This window comes from Lottia gigantea, assembly GCF_000327385.1.
Source record: "Lottia gigantea unplaced genomic scaffold LOTGIsca_22, whole genome shotgun sequence".
In the NCBI taxonomy this organism is placed as follows: domain Eukaryota; kingdom Metazoa; phylum Mollusca; class Gastropoda; family Lottiidae; genus Lottia; species Lottia gigantea.
Window position 1 is genome coordinate 2,861,697 of NW_008708555.1, and position 7,948 is coordinate 2,869,644.

Consider the following 7,948-nt stretch of genomic DNA (forward strand, 5'->3'; position numbering starts at 1 on the left):
CATGCAGTGTGTTTAAGATAATTACTATACACCAAAAAAAAACAAAAAAAATAAAAAAACATTCATTGTAAATAAAAGAACGTAAAATGTATTTCTTTTTATATCAACTAGATGGTACATTAGTCTTAAACTATATCATAGGTTTTGATTTCTATACTTTGATTTGTGATTCTGAGCAATATACGATAGATACCGCATGGACTGATAGCTCCTAACGTGACCTTTATTTCCCTACCTCGCATGAAATAATGAAACTTTTCCTCTGACTTTGTCACACATAAAATCGATTTTGGGAATTTACCACATAACTTACAATTTGAATGTCAAGGTTAGGATCTATCTAATTGGTCGCAAACATACAGTGAAGTCATTGTCGCTCAGTTTACTTTACGTCACGTAACTGGTGTAAAAAGTTATCTGTCTGAGAGGATTTGGACACAGTTCTTCACATGACTACTGACACATCTTAAGTCCAATTGGAATTGAATAAAGAGCCAGTGCCACACAGGGTGTGTTAATATCTCTCAGTACCCAGACGGAATTAATGAATGATGATAAGGAGGTATTGAAGGGATTGATTTTAAGGATTAAGATAAATGAATTTAATACATGTACTTGCCTTAATTGATATGTTTAAGATAGCTTGCCAGGCAAGGAAATATACACCCTTGGCAGCTTTGATTTTGAATAAAAATATTTGGCAGTACAGTAACGATTATCAGTATGAATTAATCAACCTTCAATTATACACTTCTTTTGAACATTCTGGGGCGATACTGAATAATAAAACCAAGTTTTGTCAAAATCCGGCAAAATTTGTACCTTTTAGTGTTTAAGAGCTAAAATTTAAAAGCGTTTTGAAGAACGAGGTCAATAACTCTTTTAAAACATTTGTTTTGTTTTTTTCAATAGGGTTCATCCATGGGTGATAATAAACAATTTCGCCAAGTTTCTTCAAAATTCGCCAAGAATTGTTCCTTCTAGAGTGTTTACAAGCTAGAAATTGAACGAGTTTTCAAAAACAAGGGCAACAGGGTTCATCCTTGGGCGATAACAAACACTCACATCAAGTTTCATCAAAATCTGTCGGGATTGTGCCTTCAAGAGTGTTTACGAGCTAAAAATTGAATGTGCTTTCCAGAACAAGGGCAATAACTCATACTAATTCTTTTTCGATTTTTTTTTATTTTTGGTAGAGTTTATTCTTCGGTGATAATAAACACCCACGCCAAGTTTCGTCAAATTCCATCAAGAATTCTGCCTTCTAGAGTGATTAGGAGCTAAAGATTTAACGCGTTTTCAAGAACAAGGGCAATAACTCTAATAAATACTTAGTAATTTTCGATTCTTCTGATTTTCTATCACTCACACGAAGTTTTGTCAAAATCTGTAGAGAGTTGTGACTGCTAGAGTGTTTACGAGCTAAAAATTGGACGCGTTTTCAAGAACAAGGGCAATAACTCATACTAAATATTTTTCGATTCTTCTGATTTTCAATACTGTTTATCCTTGGGTGATTACGAACATCTACACCAAGTTATGTCAAAATCCGTCAAGAATTGTGTCTTGTAGAGTGTTTACGAGCAATTGTGGACAGACGGGCGTATAAAAATGATATCTTTTCTTTCTTTTCTTTTAAAAATAATAATTGTCTTATAATACAAAGATAATATAAATCGTGCTAAATACATCAATTGTAGAGCGATAAATTAACTTATGTTATTTTCTCTTGCCTGTATATGTGTTGTGTTGTTGCATTAAGCATATTGTTTTCTATGAAGCCATCTTATTTTGTTGTATATAGCCTATGTATTAAATGTTTACCTCAGTTAGAATTATAAATAAATTGGATATAAGTAGATGTGTGTTAAGATTTGAATTATACCTATTAAATTTGTATGATTACATCATGAATGTTTATAAAAATGGTTTTTATGTATTTATGTGTCTTATTCTGAACGAATTTCCGTAATTTTACGAGGAGATAAATCGCAGATGACCAAATGGGTGAATATTGGGTTAAACAACAAGTCGTGAGACCTATCGAATAATAAAATACCACACTCCACCTATCGAATGATAAGATACCACACTCTGCCTATCGAATGATAAGATACCACACTCCGCTTATCGAATGATAAGATACCACACTCTGCCTATCGAATGATAAGATAAACATACTCCGCATATAGACTGTTAAGGTACCACACTTCGCCTATTGGATGATAAGATACCACACTCCGGCTATCGATTGATAAGATACCACACTCTTCCTATCGAATGATAAGATAACATACTCCGCCTATAGAATGTTAAGGTACCACACTTCGCCTATTGGATGTTAAGGTACAACACTACGCCTATAGAAACACGTACACAATTCTGCTAGACGTTTATACCAAAAGAATTGTTACGACATACAACAAGAATAAAAATCTCAGCAACCAATTAGTCAATGGCAGACTTCAACCACTATAAAAGAATTCTACATACCTATAGTTAAAATTCTTTCTATGAAATATTATTTTTCTAATAAATTTTATCATAATTAATTTCATCTTTGTTATATTTTCCTTTTTAATATACACCTTATTAATTATAGCTATATTATTCCCTTCGTAATAGGTCGCAGTGTTCCAATAATCAGTAATAAGCATTAATACGCCATGTATTTCTAGATTTATAGATTTAATCATTAGAATCTCCAGAACTAAGAAACTGGAATTCAATATTATTGTAACCTTATTTAATCTGAAAGCTTTATAACTATTTTTACACTATTCATCTCAAACCGCAAGTTTGTATTACTAGACCAGTGCCTAATTCCCTTCCCTCTTAACAAATATTTTGTGTTTAAGCCAACGCAAATACATAAAGTATTTGGAAGTGGATACATATAAACTTATACAATACCTTCCTCGGAAGAGAAGAAATAAATTCAATCTAATTTCGGCTAATCAATGGGCCAGCGCTCGTACTGAATCTTAAACTAACAGATGTTTTACTAACCATACTTTAGTCTCATAAACTGAAATATTTTATCTGAGCCGATCAGTAATAGTGTTCACAGCTCACCGTCTAAATTTGAGCCTTCAAATCTATAGGTGTCAAGAATTATCTACGTTTGAATGTTAAAATGACGATTCGTCAATTTAAAATATGTAGAAAAGACATATATAGAAATCTGAGTAAAAGTTTGAAGTATTTATAATGGAACTATATGATTTTTGTACATTCCTAGTACTTCTGAAAATTACGAAAGTCATCCTTAACATTACTTATAGGTGTAAAAGAAAGCTGCAGACAGAGTGAACTAAATAAGTTATTGAGAGATTTTTAGATGAAATACTCCGTTTTATAGAAATTCACAAACAAGATTTAGATGTTGCCAAATTTTATGGAAAAGTAAAAATTTTCAACGGCAAGTTGCAACTAAAGGGATTGGTGAACACAACTTGACAATTTGTGGCAATATTGGTGATATCGTTGCACGATTTGTGATTCGTATCAAGATTGGTGATATGGTAGCAAGATATCAGAACAGGACATCTTTATATTCGACGACAATGTTATTTCGCTCAAACTCGAACGTCAAGCTGGTCGCTTCATTTCTGAGAGATTCTCTAAACATCATTTTTGGGTGCAGAGAGTAATTCAGCACTGAAATAAAAAAAAACAAATTGCATGCAACAACAAGAAATCTTCTGAACGATTGTTTAGTGTAATAAGGGACGATTTCCGTGTAATTCTAAAACTACTTAGGACACAGCAACGACCGTGATTCCCTATGGTGTAGAGGCGAATAAGGATGAACGACATCATTGAATAGGCATCCCATCGTGATCAGATCATCCAGTTTTAGTCTGAATGTCAATGACAGATATCGCTGTATATTCTTTGACTGGCATTGTTCAACTTCTCAGCTACACCACCCGTTTCGTCCTCACACTTTTCAAGGTTTGATGAAGCATGGCACAGCACAGAAACGCCTGTCTAATTCAATCCAAGCCTTTGCATTTTTTTAGCCCAGATTTCAATTTTCTTACATTCAACAATACTTTTATATTTGACTACTTTGTTTATCGATAAATCTTGCTCGTGTTAAAATGTGCATTCGCTACCGTTCTGTTTGTTTTTTGTGTTCCATAATATCATTTCGTAACTTTACTATTTAATAGCGCAAAAGCATTTGTGATTGGATACAAACCGAAGAACACCGGTAAAAGTATTAATTGGAACAACAGTCTATCATACTCCTGGTACGCAACCAATACTTTGTAAATTTCTGACAACAAAAGTTGTGTATACCAAATAATGTTTTATTCGGAAACAAAACTAATGCGAAATTAGGCCAATATGCATAATATGCCGAAATTTAAATAATTTATAGAGGTTAAAAAACGTTGCTTTTCTATTCATAAATCGATTAACTGAAATATAAAGTATGACATAAACAAATAAAGATATAAAGAATTTCATTATAAGGGAGATGATCTACATCTAGACAAATGCACATTATACATATTCCAACAATGTAGTCTTTTTATGATAGTTCGTGCCATTTACCCTCTTCATTTAAGTCATTGCAATGTCTTATTAACTTATTAATTATTCATATTCCCGTTAGAATTCATGTGGAGCCTTGAAAAGGACGCCGAATTGACAAACCCAGTTCTGAAATAACATCAGTTGCTCTGGAATGCTCTGATTATATTTCCTTCTCTCCTTCTGACCCATCATCTTTCAAAATTTCAAAATCACAACTTGAACAATGTATACATGAGATAAGACTATGGATGTCAAAATTTTTTCTCAAATTAAATGATGACAAGACTGAATATCTGCTTTTAGGATCCAAAAATCAACTTAATAATGTAAATAGATCATCCATTGCGATTGGCAATTCCAATATAAATGCGTCACCTTCAGCCCGAAATACAGGTGTAATTTTTGACAGTAATATGTTCATGGATGTGCAGGTGAATAACATTACTAAACTTTGTTATTTTAATTTAAGGAACATTGGTAAGATCCGCAAATATCACAAGTTGTCTATTTGTATATTGTTGTTCATGCTATATGTTTCCAAGTACTTTATTTTTTGTATATTTCACGTATTTCTTTTTTGTTTATGTATTAGGGCCTATATTGTACAGTGTACTTGAACACAAATGTGAAAGGTGCACAATAAAAAACGTATATTATTATTATTATTATTGTTCTTGTCAATATTGCAACACACATTTTATTTCAAGTAAAATGTAATAATTGCACTGAAAGTGAAAAGTTGGTTTGGTTTGTTGGCCTGGAAATATTTAGATGTCGTCAAAGATGTCAACCTTGAAATTATCAGGAAATCTTACTTAAGCGATACCTCAGTTTGAATATGTAGATTTTGCACTTAATCATCCAATCTTCTGTTTTGATCTATCAGCTCATCAAGATCTTTCCAAAACAGGAGTAAACATAAATATTCATATTGAAAAAACACAAGGAGATGTAACCGGTTATTGTTTAATTCTCGAAGAAGCAAAACATTTAATTAAAATAGCTGATAGAAGAATGATGAGAATTGAGTAAAAAATACACCCTTAAAAATGAAGCCAGAAACTTTAGTCAAGAAAATAATAGAAGCTATTGAAACAGCTTCAGCAACTGTAATAACTTATAATGGTAAAAAAATCAACATAACTAAAAAAACTTATTGATAAATACAAATATTGTAAAGTCAGAGATGATATAGACTTAGAGAGAATTGACACAAATGCAAAAAAAGGTGGATTTATATTTTCCCTACCTTTAATATTTGCTGGTCTTACCGCGGCGAGTGCAATAGCTGGTGGTATAGCTGCTGGAGTACGTGCTACCAACGAAGATAAAGCAGCTGCAGTAACAGCTGCCGAAGAACATAGACACAATTTAGAAATGGAAAAACAAGCACATAAAGCAGCTACTGCAAAAAAAAGTTTCAGGAATGGGAGATATGATAGGCACAATAAAAGAATTTGGAAAACGATTTGGGGAAGAAACCAAGAAAACTGTTAAACAAGGATTAAATAGGATTAAATAAATTAGTAGATAGTATTGACACAGGAGAAGTCACAGTCAAACATAAGGGTAATGGAATATTTTTAAAAAACATAGGCACTGGAGAAGGAATATATCTTTCAAAGTATAAAGGAGATGGAGTGATTTTTGGAACAAATAAAATAATAAAAAATGGGAAAGAAATTCAAACATTCAGAAATATTTCCTAATAACCCAATGCTTATGTGTATTTGTGGAAGTTCCGGTTCTGGGAAAACTCATCTCACTTTTAACATGTTGACAACACCAAACCTTTTAGACTTTGATTCACTATATATCTACACAACAACACCAGAGCAATCGTATTATCAATTCCTCAAAGCTTTAGAATATTTACCAAAGAAAGATGTTCAAGACATATTTCAATATTATGAAGAAAACGAAGAAGAAGTGGAAATAAAAGATATCATAGAAAACTTCATTAAATCAAAGAATCCAACGGATATAAAAGTTTTTCTTACGAAAAATGTTAATGATCTAGACTTGTCTAATATTGATAGCAATCAAAAGAACTTAATATTGTTTGTCGACTGCGTAGCGCAAAGAAATCGAGCTGTTCAACAAGAATTTTTCACGAAAGGAAGACATCACAATTGTCACTGCATATAACAATCCCAATCTTTTTACGGGGTGGATTCTATGTTCATAAGAAAAAATGCAAATTGTTTTTTATTATTTGAATTAAATGATAAAGATTTATCTCAAATCATTCAGTCGATAAATCACGGAATGGATAGAGATACATTTAAAAGGTTTGTAAAGCTCAATGGAGAAATGCAGATGATCATGGATATGTATTTGTAAATACTAGAAAACCTGCAGGTGAAAGAGTTATGATCGACATATGTTAATTTTATTTTTTTTAAAATGGATAATTGGAATAATATTTTAAAAAGAAATAGAGAATATATCAAAGCTAAGAATAAAATAAAGACCCAAGTTGAAGAAAAACAAATTACAACAACTTTGATTAACAGAAAATCTACAAACTCTATTTCAACCAATATTAAAAAGTCAAGAAGATATTAAAAGGAGACACCCCCCTCCCATAGAACCTTCACCCCATAAAGATCCCCCAAAACCGATTGAATTATAATTAGGACATTAGATGATATAAATCGTCTTTTTTCAAACCCTGACCCAGTTTTACCAAAGAGCATTTCACCAATCGTTGATGATGAGGGGTTATTGTTTAATGGTTTTAGAATAAGATTTAGTCCAAATTCCCCTTTATTCAAAATCGATACAAAAGATTTTACATACACATTAACAAAAGGATTAATGGATTTAATGAATGGGGAGGATGTTGGTATTGTCGATTATTAGGATTTAGTATCATACTCAAAATTTCTAGATGCAATAAGAAAATCGGGACCCGAAACAAATAGATCGAAAGAAGTTAAACTATATATAAGAGCAATTGAACATGATGATGAATACGAAGTTGATGAAGTAGATGATTATGCTGAAGACAACAATCCAATCATACAAGAAATAGACGAATTCGAAGATATGATATCTGGAGAAGGTATAACGTTTTTATCCAACAACAACGAGGAACTACTTGATAGATTACAAATAATATTAGCGGCAATGAAGGAAGGGCATCGATCACACAGGCAATATAATGAAGTGAATTGTATATTAAAAAGACTCATAGAAAAGGGTATTATAGATAAAAATGATTATAAAAGCGTGATTAAAAATGTGAAATAAAGAACAACTATTCGTTATCAGACATTAAATTGTCTCTAGATTATGAATACGAACTCGATCGCAATAAAGAATATGAATTGGGATTAAAGTATTTATCTGTTTACAATTCCATTAGAAATATCAACGAAAAAAATAACCAAAAAAA